The following is a 12,838-nucleotide window of genomic DNA, read 5'->3' as shown; positions in this document are numbered from 1 at the left end:
ATAATAGTTACTTCCCATTGGTTCAGTATGTCTTCCACGACTATCATTCCAATCAGTAGCTTTATTCACATGCACCATGCTAATCAAGAAGCCAGTCACTACAACATACAAAACATCATGAAACATAGTTCAAAATATGCTATCCGGCATTCAAAATGAACAAAATCCATTTACATTAAGACAGTATTGTTTGTTGTTAAAATTTATAATGCTGCTTCATGTGAAATAATGTTCATTATAACATTTTCTAATATGGAGAAATGCTCAAATCTCTGCAAAAATATTATTAACATTAAAGTGTGAACATTGCTATGGAAACCAAATAGAGGCATATTCTGTATACTGCTGATAACAGATTAGATTTTCACTTGGACAGCAGATGCCATTGAAACAAAGTTTTGTAACCAAGTATGGAAATATCGACCTCAATATTATAATAATATAATCTGTTATCCACAGCATGCAGAAGATGCCTGGCAATGACTGGCTTTATGTTCAACATATAATAAAACTCATTTTTTTAAACAATTGTCCCTACAGAAACATATCTAAAAGTTCACAATCAATTTCTCTATACACTGTAAAAATCTAATTTCCTATACCCTATAAAAATCTCATTGCGAGAAACCCCCCTGTAAGCATCATCTTGCAACAAAGCTTTCATGCTATTATTATAGTCAGATATTTCCATAAATATAAGCCGACCTCCTTTGTCAGATCTCATAACCCATAAACTATTATCCCCACAAATATCATTAAATACATCCAGTTCTCGTTTGGTTAAGTTGTATTGTCTATTCTTATTAGGCTGACTCAAAGCATTCCAGACAAGGAAGCAATTAAGGTGTAACAGCTTTACCTTAAAGACAAGGAAACAGACAAATTATAATTTCTGAGGGTGAGGGAGAGAGAGAAAGAGATTTCAGGCATGCTATAAACCAAAGAACAATATTTCATTTTTAAGATATTTGTTTTCACTAAGAATCAAGAATTTTAAAAGCTAACAGATGCTTATGTGACTAGACTGAAACAGAAAAAAAGATTGTGACATTTGTGATTTGCGTGATTTATTGATAAGAGATAGAATTCTATGTGGTGACAGAAGATGATCAAGCCAGAAGCAAACTTTTGAAAGAAGCAGACTTGACATTTGATAAAGCATTAGATGTGGGTAAAATGTGTGACCTGTCAAATATTTTGCTTAAAAGCATTACTGAGGAACTGAAAACATGACAAATAAAAAACATGATGGAAATAAAAGTAAAATGAAGCTCAGAATGAATAAAAGAAATAAGAATAAAAATGAAACTGTGTGTGACATCAAAAACAGTAGTTGGTGATAAATGTGCAGTTGGACACAAAACTATTCATGGCATCAAAACAGTGCCTGGTAATATGTGAGCAGCTCAAAATCATACCTCCCACAAGCAATGTGGGTAAAGGCACAGAAAAGAATGTTGTAGAGCCAGAAATCAAACTTGTGGGCTTTTGGAGGTCCTGACCACTTTCTAAAGCTGTGTACAAGTTTAAATTAAGTTGTACAAGAAGATTTGCATGTAGCAGAGAGAAAGAAACACAGTAAAACTGCAATTTGTAGGTACAGTTTGATTGCATGGTGTGGAAGCAGTCCATGATCTAAGTAGCCTGAATGCTTTCTCTGATCACAAAAAAATTATGTTAGATGCAAATATACTATGGTAAGCTTGATACTGTTGCAGAATCAAATATACTGTCAGAAGCTATGTTTAAACCAGTGACGCTGCCTAATATTGTTTACAAATTACAGTGCATTGTTATGACATATTCTGGGTATAAACTGAATCCGCTGGGTGCAGTTTTGCTTGATTTGTAAGTAGACATGTAGACGATAGATACTTAAGTTCAAGGTAAGTCTTGGAAAAGCAGCCATGGTATGGTTAAAAGGATTCATACTGTGCAGTTACAGAATGATTTGCAGATTGTTATAGACTGCAACATGCATAATGTTAGACATGTCAGCATTCAGAATAGCTACAAAGATAGCACACATTTTCTTGAGCTCCTTCATTTGTATGAAAATAGCTGAGAAGGGGATTACAGTCACAGAGTTTAACAGCTTAATATAGCAGTAGAAAATGAGCACATTGTATTTTTGAAAGAATATGTTAAAATAACAGGAATACAACCGAGTGTTTCATTGAGGGTCAATGCCCAATAAACCGCTAATATGTAACATGCAGAGTTATTTATTGATTAGTTTTGGCTGTCTGTTAGGAGAGTATTATATTAAGAGTTTACTTAAGAAAATATATTATAAGAATGGTCCCAGGAACACTCAGAATTAGAACCAAACAAAAACTGAAGTGCATGAAAGGTATAGGTGCAATTGTTTAACAAACAGGACTCAAATAATGGATTAACAGCATGGTGATGGCTGTGACACAAGGCAGGCTTCAAATATGAATAGATGCTCAGGATCCAAGCCAATGCAACAAAAGGAAGGATTATCCAGTTCAAATAATTGAGAATGCTGTTGCATATGGGTCTTATACTAAGTCTACTGTACCTGACATTAATCAAAGGTTTTGGCAATTAGGCTCAATGAAGCTAGGTTAAAACTTTGTATATTTAACATTCCTTATAGCATGTACAGTTTTCTAATATTGCCTTTTGGAATTGTATCAGTGTGAGAGTGTTTAATAGAGTAGTAGATCAATGAAGCTAGGTTAAAACTTTGTATATTTAACATTCCTTATAGCATGTACAGTTTTCTAATATTGCCTTTTGGAATTGTATCAGTGTGAGAGTGTTTAATAGAGTAGTAGATCAATGAAGCTAGGTTAAAACTTTGTATATTTAACATTCCTCATAGCATGTACAGTTTTCTAATATTGCCTTTTGGAATTGTATCAGTGTGAGAGTGTTTAATAGAGTAGTAGATCAATGAAGCTAGGTTAAAACTTTGTATATTTAACATTCCTTATAGCATGTACAGTTTTCTAATATTGCCTTTTGGCATTGTATCAGTGTGAGAGTGTTTAATAGAGTAGTAGATCAATGAAGCTAGGTTAAAACTTTGTATATTTAACATTCCTTATAGCATGTACAGTTTTCTAATATTGCCTTTTGGAATTGTATCAGTGTGAGAGTGTTTAATAGAGTAGTAGATCAATGAAGCTAGGTTAAAACTTTGTATATTTAACATTCCTTATAGCATGTACAGTTTTCTAATATTGCCTTTTGGCATTGTATCAGTGTGAGAGTGTTTAATAGAGTAGTAGATCAATGAAGCTAGGTTAAAACTTTGTATATTTAACATTCCTTATAGCATATACAGTTTTCTAATATTGCCTTTTGGAATTGTATCACTGTGAGAGTGTTTAATAGAGTAGTAGATCAATGAAGCTAGGTTAAAACTTTGTATATTTAACATTCCTTATAGCATGTACAGTTTTCTAATATTGTCTTTTGGAATTGTATCACTGTGAGAGTGTTTAATAGAGTAGTAGATCAATGAAGCTAGGTTAAAACTTTGTATATTTAACATTCCTTATAGCATGTACAGTTTTCTAATATTGCCTTTTGGCATTGTATCAGTGTGAGCGTGTTTAATAGAGTAGTAGATCAATGAAGCTAGGTTAAAACTTTGTATATTTAACATTCCTTATAGCGTGTACAGTTTTCTAATATTGTCTTTTGGAATTGTATCACTGTGAGAGTGTTTAATAGAGTAGTAGATCAATGAAGCTAGGTTAAAACTTTGTATATTTAACATTCCTTATAGCATGTACAGTTTTCTAATATTGCCTTTTGGAATTGTATCACTGTGATAGTGTTTAATAGAGTAGCAGATCAAATGACTGAAAGTCTAAAAGATCTGATCTGTATAACTGATTATCTTCTAGCTGGGGGTCTGCTAAACAGGGGCACGACTTAAAACTTAATTAATTTGTTAGAGAGATTAAAGCAAAAAGACCTTGAATTAAATAAAAAAACTAAACAGGGGCATGACTTAAAACTTAATTAACTTGTTAGAGAGATTAAAACAAAAAGACCTTGAATTAAATAAAAAAGCAAATGGTAGATTTACGTATTAACTCTGTAGTGCACAGAGAAATTAGTTTGACTTCTTCTTCTTCCCCTTCTTCTTCTTCTTTTTTCGGCTGTTCCCGTTAGGGGTTGCCACAGCAGATCAACTGTTTCCATTTCTTCCTGTCCTCTGCATCTTGCTCTGTCACACCAACCACCTGCATGTCCTCTCTCACCACATCCATAAACCTGATCTTAGGCCTTCCTCTTTTCCTGTTACCTGGCAGCTTCATCCTTAGCATCTTTTTCCCAATATACTCTGCATCCCTCCTCAGCACATGTCCAAACCAACGTAATCGTACCTCTCTGGCTTTGTCTCCAAACCTTCCAACCTGGGCTGACCCTCTAATATACTTATTCCTAATCCTGTCCATCCTCGTCACACCCAGTGCAAATCTTAACATCTTCAACTCTGCCAAGTTAAGCTCTGACTCCTGCCTTTTTGTCAATGCCTCTGTCTCCAACCCATATAACATAGCCTGTCTCACTACCCTCTTGTAGACCTTCCCTTTCACTCTTACTGGCACTCATCTGACACAAATCACTCCTGACACTCTTCTCCACCCACTCCATCCTGCTTGTACTCTTCCACACTCACCATTACTCTGAACTGTTGATCCCAAGTAATTAAACTCATTCACCTTCACCACCTCTACTCCCTGCATCCTCACCATTCCTCTATCCTCCCTCTCATTCACACACATATATTCTGTCTTAGTCCTGCTGACCTTCATTCCTCTTCTCTCTAGAGCATATCTCCACCTCTCCAGGGTCTCCTCCACCTGTTCCCTACTCTCACTACAGATCACAATGTCATCTGCAAACATCATAGTCCACGGGGACTCCTGTCTGATCTCATCTGTCAACCTGTCCATCACCATTGCAAATAAGAAAGGGCTCAGAGCTGATCCTTGATGTAATCCTACATCCACCTTAAACGCATCTGTCACTCCCACCGCAGACCTCACCGCTGTCACACTACCCTCGTACATATCCTGTACCACTCTTACATACTTCTCTGACACTCCCGACTTCCTCATACAATACCACAACTCCTCTCTAGGCACTCTGTCATATGCTTTCTCTAAATCCACAAAGACACAATGCAACTCCTTCTGACCTTCTCTGTACTTCTCCATCAACACTCTCAGAGCAAACATCGCATCTGTAGTGCTCTTTCCTGGCATGAAACCATACTGCTGATCACTAATCATCACCCCCTTCTTAACCTAGCTTCCACTACTCTTTCCCATAACTTCATGCTGTGACTGATCAGTTTAATCCCTCTGTAGTTACTACAGCTCTGCACATCACCCTTATTCTAAAAAATTGGTATCAAAACACTTTTTCTCCATTCCTCAGGCATCCTCTCACTTTCCAAGATTTCATTAAACAATCTAGTTAAAAACTCCACTGCCATTTCACCTAAACACCTCCATGCTTCCACAGGTATGTCATTGGGACCAACAGCCTTTCCGTTCTTCATCCTCTTCATAGCTATCCTTACTTCCTCCTTGCTAATCCACTGCACTTCATGATTCACTATCCGCACATCATCCAACCTTCTCTCCCTCTCATTCTCTTCATTCATCAACCCCTCAAAGTACTCTTTCCATCTGCTCAACATACTCTGCTTGCTTGTGAGTACGTTTCCCTCATCCCTCATTATCCTTTATCACCCTTAGCTGCACATCTTTACTAGCTCGGTCCCTCTGTCTAGCCAATCGGTACAGGTCCTTTTCTCCCTCCTTAGTGTCCAACCTTTTATACAACTCTTCAGACGCCTTATCCTTAGCCTTCGCCACCTCTCTCTTTGCCATGCACCTCATCTCCTTATACTCTTGTCTACTTTCTTCATCTCTTTGACAATCCCACCTCTTCTTCACCAACCTCTTTCTCTGTATACTCTCCTGTACTTCTTCATTCCACCACCAGGTCTCCTTGTCCTCCTTCCTCTTTCCAGATGTCACACCAAGGTCTTAAACCATATTGCAACACGATCAATTACTTAGAATTATTTAGTCAATATGCAGATGCCCTATGATCAAGCTTCTCTTATGCAGTTTCTCAGTGTGGTGCAGTGTTCATTCCAACTTGATGAATATAACAGTACTTCTTAAGAATCTACCAGAGCCTGATACTGGTTGGTTCTGGCTACAGAAGCAAAATAAGAGTTTTGAGAATCTAAAAAAATAGTCACTGAAGCACTTACTCTGAATTTCTATGATGTTTCTGAACCAGTTATACTTCAGGTAGATACTAACCAACAGGAACTCTGAAAAGTATTAAAGATGAAAGTTAGACCAGCCAAACCAGTTGCCTACGCACTAATACACAAACATGCTGTAATCAAATAGAGAATGATATGTTAACCATAGTTACTATTTCTAAAAAGTTTCATGGGTATATATCTACAGTAAAGTAATCAATGTGGAGTTAAAGCATAAGCTGCTACACCGTATATTTAACAAGTCTATTTATACAATTCTAGCTAGGCTTCAGAGAATGTTACTGACTTTGCAAAACTATGAGCTTCAGGTTCAGTATAAAATGGGTGAATTAGTGCATGTAGCTGACAGCCTAAGTACAGAGTGCTTGCAGGAGTGTAGAGAAGACTGCCTGGAGAAGGATCCGAGTATCCTGTGCATCATCTCACAATTGTCTACATTAGCAGGAAAAGCAAATAATCTGTATGAGAGTAGGTAAGGAAATGCAATTGTTATAATACACAGTTATGAACGGGTAGCTAGAAAACGCCAAGTTTGTGCATCCAGACAGTAGACTACACTTTCCGTAGTGGGATGAGCTTTTGTCTCTACAAAGTTCAATGTTTAAAGGCGGCAGGTATCATGGTGTGATGCTGAGTGTTATATAAAATTTATTAGTCACATCTGGAAATGACCAAAAGTAAGGAAAGAGCATACAAGGTTCTTTACTGGCCTAAGATTTCTGGGCAGACGTTCAAGTGTGAGTTTTGCAGTATGCTCAAAAATTGGCTTCAAAAAAATGAAATAGTCCTGCAGAAAACATTGGATCTTCATGGGATGAAAGAAAAAGCAGATCTATGTCAGTAGAAGGATATTTATTATCTTCCCTGTGTTGGTTATTATTCAAACTACCCAGAGGTAGTACAGCTGCATGACAGTATGAATCAGTCATGTTCCAAAACTAAAATCGGTTTTGCTAAGCATGGAGTACTGTCTTCGTTACTCATGCTCATCTCAGATGAGGTTGCATCACAGAAGCTTCATCTTAAAACCTTGTAGATTACAGCTCAAGCAGATGCAGGTACTTCAAATCGTTTTACAAGTTAACAGTAACACGTTACAAATCCACTCGAACTAATAAACACCGAAAAAGCCAAGGAAATGCACCAAAAATCCTTTATTTAAGCGCTTTCGTCTCCTGGTAGAAAACTTCATCAGAAAATAACACTGCAGTCACCCCACCCCATTTATACCCCAAAGAACATGACATCACTTCCTACTTGTTATACTATATTAAAATGTGATACATTTTTAAAACACATATATGTCATGCATTTGAAAAAATGCTACCAGTATTGACAAGTACCGCATGCATTAAAATTCTATACAACTGGTACTAATTTCATAAAACACTTTCACACGTATGCATATTTAAAATTTCAGCAAGGCCGCTTGCTGTCTTTTCTATAATTGTTTTACATATAGAATTCTGATTTCAGTCTTAATATTGAACTAATGGAAATAGTGCTATTTAACCCAGGAAATTCTGAGGCGTTAGCCCTCATTTGCCATCTCAGTTCTTTTAATTCTAAAAAGTAATTTAGGGGACCCCTTCTTTCCCCTACAGTAGCTTGGTCAATGACCATAAAATTGAATTTATGACCCTCATGTGAAATGATATGAGTGGCAAGGGAATTTTTCATATCTTTTTTGCTTATGTCGTAGTTATGCTGATAAATACGTGTACTCAAAGCATTAGCTGTTTTCCCTATATAGAAAGAAGGGCAAAGGGAACACATTGCTAAGTATACCACCCCCTTGCTGCTACTTGTCCTTGCATTGTGGGAGAAAGAAATAGTCTTCAAAAGTATATACTTAGAAGGATGGACCTTCTGTGGCCGTTTTTTAGATGATATTATAGTTTTTTGGAAGAACGGGGAACAAGAATTAGAAGTATGTTTGGAATTTATTAATTTGAGCACTAATTTTCTAGAATTTACCAGTAATATCAGTAAAGACAAGGTCAACTACTTAGATATAAGCATTGAAAAGAATTATGACACTATGGCATTTACATAAAATATTTATAGGAAGCCTACATACTCTAATACCCTCCTGCATTTTAAAGTTGCCACCCTCTCCACCAAAAAAAGTCATTAGTAAAAGGGCAAGGGATACGTATCACAAGGATGGTGTCAGGGGATGTGGAATTCGTACAACTGAATATATTGAAAAACATGTTGGTCAGGAGAGATTACGCTGCTGACTTTGTAGACAATATATTCATGGAGGTGAAAATGAAAAGAGAACAGGGCATTTTCCAACCCTTACTAGGAAAAACCTAGGAAATGAAGGAGCAAAACGACAAAAGATAAACAGTTTGAGGAAATCAGCTATTTTCAAATTTAATAACCAATTTCATGATGTTAGAAAAATCTAGCAGCGAAACTGGAATATATTTAGGGTGAACCAGGAACATTTACAGTTAGTAGGGAATTCACCCAGAATCATATACAAAAAAGATAAGAGATTTAAAAATATTATTGAAAGGAATAGGAGTGTGGATAGAGAAGGGGGAAAAATGGTAAAATGTGGGTTTTGCCTTCAATGTAGAAACATAAAGGAAGGCAAGGAAGTCTATATTCCATATTATGGCAAACACTCTCTAAGAAGTATACATGTAGCAGCAAGGGGTGGTATACTTAGCGATGTTCATAGGTTCATAGATTGGTACTAGGCTATTGGCCCTAGGGCCTATACAAGCCTAGCCATAACAATTCCCTGGCTATTTCTTCCCACACTATTTACTTCCCTGGACACCTGTCTAGCAGGGTGACTGATGTGATCTCCGGGGTGAATTTCCTTTCTTCCATCCAATCATCAAGGTTCCTTTTGAAGAGGGCCAAAGAGGCACTCTACTTGATATGTATGGGCAGTCTATTCCAGAGTTTGGGGAGTCTCTGGGTCAGGAACCTATCCCTACACATGTTTTGTTTATTGTGATGACAAAATTTAGATCCCTGGAGCGTGTGGCTGTGAGGGATTGGGATTTCTTTAAGTGTAGTATGCCCAACAGCTCTGGGTTTGACATGGCCTTGTATGTTAAGCAGAGATTGCCTCAGAGTAGACGATATGTGACAGAGTATAGCTGGAGTTTTTTAAGGTGGTCAGCATAGGGCATCTGCTTTAGGCTTGTGATTCTTTTAGTGAGGTATTTCTGCGGCCTTTCCAGTTGTTGCAGATGTCTTGAGAGGTACATACCAAATGGGGCATTGTATTCTATAATGGGTCTAATGAGGGATGAGTATAGTGGGACAATGACCTCCTTTTTTCTGGATGGAAAGCCCTTAATGATGAGATGTGCCACATAGAAGGATTTCCTGACTGTTGTGGCGGTGTGGTTATTGAAGGTGAGACCACTGTCCACCTGTGTCCTTAAGTCTCTTGTCACATGTTCGGTGTTTAGTGTACTGCCACCTATGTGGCAATTCATGGGTTCATGCATTTTCTCAAAGGGGATAACTATACATTTCATGGCATTGAGCTTGAGCCCATGGCTCTGGCACCAAGTATCTGTTTCTGTAAGGCCCTTTTGTAGAGTATGAACATAATTTTGGATTCAATAATGGCTCCCAGTTTTCAGTCATCTGCAAACTTTGTTAGCCAGAGTCTCTTAGTGCTGGCCTGTACTTCAGAGAAGTAGATGCCAGACAAGAGAGGTCCCAGGACTGAACCCTGAGGTACTCCACTTGTCACTTGTTGGAGATAGATTTGGAGTCTGCTACTTTTACAGTGTGGGTTCTGTCAATAAACCAGTTGGCAACCCGTCGAGTGATGTAGGGATTAATGCCCAGCTTAGTAAGTTTATCTATGATTCCAGAGAGAGGGGTGGTGTCAAAGGCCTTGGCAAAGTCCAGATAGGCTGTGTGGACTGCCTTACCCTCGTCCATGGCTCTGGAGACTGATTCAAAGAAGTCAATCAGATTCAGGAGACAAGATTGGCCCTTCAGAAACCCAAACTGGGTGGGGTCCAGTGTTTTAAGGTTGCCAATGTCTTTGTTTATAAGCTCCATGATGATACGTTCCATGGCCTTGCAGATCAGGCCCATCAGACTGATGGGGAGGTAGTTCTCAGGATCCAAGGTGGATCCCCCCTTGTGGAGTGGGATAACTGTAGCTGTGCGCAACTCAGTGGGCATGAAGCCTGAGGTGAGGGTATGATTAAACATGACACTTAGGTGAGGTGCCAGTTCATTTTTTAGGTCATGTAGTACACAGCCCAGGATGTCTTCTGGTCCCATGAATGCTGTATTCTTAGCTTTGGAAAGTGCGTTTTTTACCTGTGTGGTCATTATTACCAGAATTTTGCAATCTTCCGGTATTGAGATGGGCCATGTAGGGGGTGAGAGGGGGATGAAGTTGACACTGAAACGATCTGCCAGGATATTGGCAATATCCTTGGGATCAGTATATTTAATGCCATTCTGTTGTAGCTCAGAGCAGATCTGAGCATTGCCATTTAGATTCTTGACATAGTTATAGAATGCCTTGTGGTTGTCTTTGGAATCTTTGGCAATTTTATTTTCATAACTAGCTTTGGAGGATTTTATGAGTGATCTCAGCTTCTTACTGAGGCTGGTAAGGGAGTTTTTTGCATCCTGGGATTTTCCTCTTTTCTGCAACAGTTTCTTCCTTTTGTTGTAAAGTTTGTTTATGGCAGGGGACCACCAGATTGGCTTCCTTTTTTTGGAGGAGAACATCTTGGTTCTATTTGGGATGACACAATTCATGCATGAGTGGATGTGCTCATACAGTGTCTTAGTGTAGGACTCAGCAGTCGAACTTTCAGTTCCCATCTGCATGGGTGTCATGAAGTTTGTAACTTCTGACTTGAGTAGCATGAAGCTGGCTTTGGAGAAGTTTTTTATGGAGGTTTCCTTACTGGGGAGTGGGGTGGGATATGGATGTTAAGGGTGATTAGCTTATGGTCTGACCTGACCAATGAGGGGGTGACCATAGATGTGGAGCATCGATTTCCCATGTTGGTAATGACCAGGTCTAGGATATTGGAGCCCCTGGTGGGACTATGGATTAGTTGATCCAGGGCATTGGAATTTATGAATTCCAAGAACCGTTGGGCAAAGGTGTTGGTACATGAGTAGTTTTCCCAGTTAATGGCAGGGTAGTTGAAATCACGCAGTATTAGTGTGTTTCATTGTATATTAATATTTTCCAGTATGTTTAGAAAGGTGCTGTGAGAATTTTGGGGCATGGTGGGGGATCTGTAGCAAGCTACAATTTGGATTGCAGTCTTACCTAGTGTTAGTTGCACCTGGAGAATTTCAGACGCATTGTGTTGGGCAACTAACCTGGTGGTGTGAATACCCTTGGTGAATATGGACACTCCTCCACCTTTAGTGTTTTGATCCTGGTTTGGTGGCCGAAAAGTGTGGTAAGTGTTGTTGCCTGGTATTGCAGGGATGCTCTCTGGAGCCTTGAACCAGGTCTCATTTACTTCACAGATATCGATGTTCTCCATTTTTAGGAGTGCCTCGAGAGAGTGCATTTTGAGGTTTAGACTTCTAGCATTGAGTAACATTACCTTTAGATTTTGCATGCTTGTACCTGTTACGGTGGTGGTATTGTCCTTTGAATTTTGCCTAAAAAAGGCACTATAGGGGTGGCAAGAGCCTTAGCCAGTAACCTGAATCCCAGGAGCAACAGGTGCAGATCATCTCTGTCAAAGCATCATGGTCTGTCGATCATGTCATCCCAGGCAGACAAATACTGGATCCCCTTTGAATGACACCAGAAGCTTAGCCAAATGCTGAAGTCAATCATTTTGTCCTTGTATTGTGGTAACATTCTGGGCGAAGGCAGGATGATACTCAGGGCTAGGGTCATACCTGCCTGGGCCACATGATCTGAGAGCTCTTCCATGTCTCTTTTAATGTAGCCCAGGGAGGTACATCTCAAGTCATTCACTCCGACATGGACAATGACAGAGTCATATTTGTACTTGTTGTGGAGTGACTTGAGTGCATGAGTTATGTGGCAGATCCTGGCACCCGACATGCAGTTCACTGTAATTTTCTCCTTGTTCAGCCTGGTGAGTGGGACATCAGTGTGCCTGACTATAGAGTCACCTATGACTAAAGTGTTAGGTACGTTGTCTTGTCTTAGGGGCTGTTGTTGGGTGGCACACTGGTGTTGTGAGCTATGTGACACTTTGGTTGTGATTGGTGTTTGTTTGCATTTCAGCTTTGGAGGTCCTTGTTGCTTGGGCAGGTTACAGTTAAGGGCCTCTGCATATGTGGATTTAGTGTTGCTATGTGTGGGTGATGGTGGTGTGAGTTTAGAAGGGCTGTGTGTTGCTTGAGGTGTAGTGCGGGTGTTAATCTTCTCCTCTTGACTGTCTAGCACAATCTTGGGTGGAGAGAGCTTTGCTTCCAGTTTGGCTATGTAAGTGCATCTGTCTCAGGTTGTAGTGTTGGGTGGTAGGAGGAGGGGGTTGTCTGTGTACATGAGGCAATTACTGCATTGCCCAAGTATGCGCAGATTCA

General features: G+C 39.1%; 1 protein-coding gene across 1 annotated transcript in view; it reads left to right on the top strand.

The window, feature by feature from the left end:
• Positions 1 to 12,838, top strand: part of LOC122810395 (dipeptidase 2-like) — a 501,875-nt gene that overhangs the window by 61,717 nt on the left and 427,320 nt on the right. The window lies entirely within an intron of this gene.

This window comes from Protopterus annectens, chromosome 8.part1, assembly GCF_019279795.1.
Source record: "Protopterus annectens isolate FY-2018-M chromosome 8.part1, PAN1.0, whole genome shotgun sequence".
Lineage (NCBI taxonomy): Eukaryota > Metazoa > Chordata > Ceratodontiformes > Protopteridae > Protopterus > Protopterus annectens.
The sequence above is the reverse complement of the archived record's forward strand: the minus strand, read 5'-3'. Positions and strand labels throughout refer to the sequence as shown.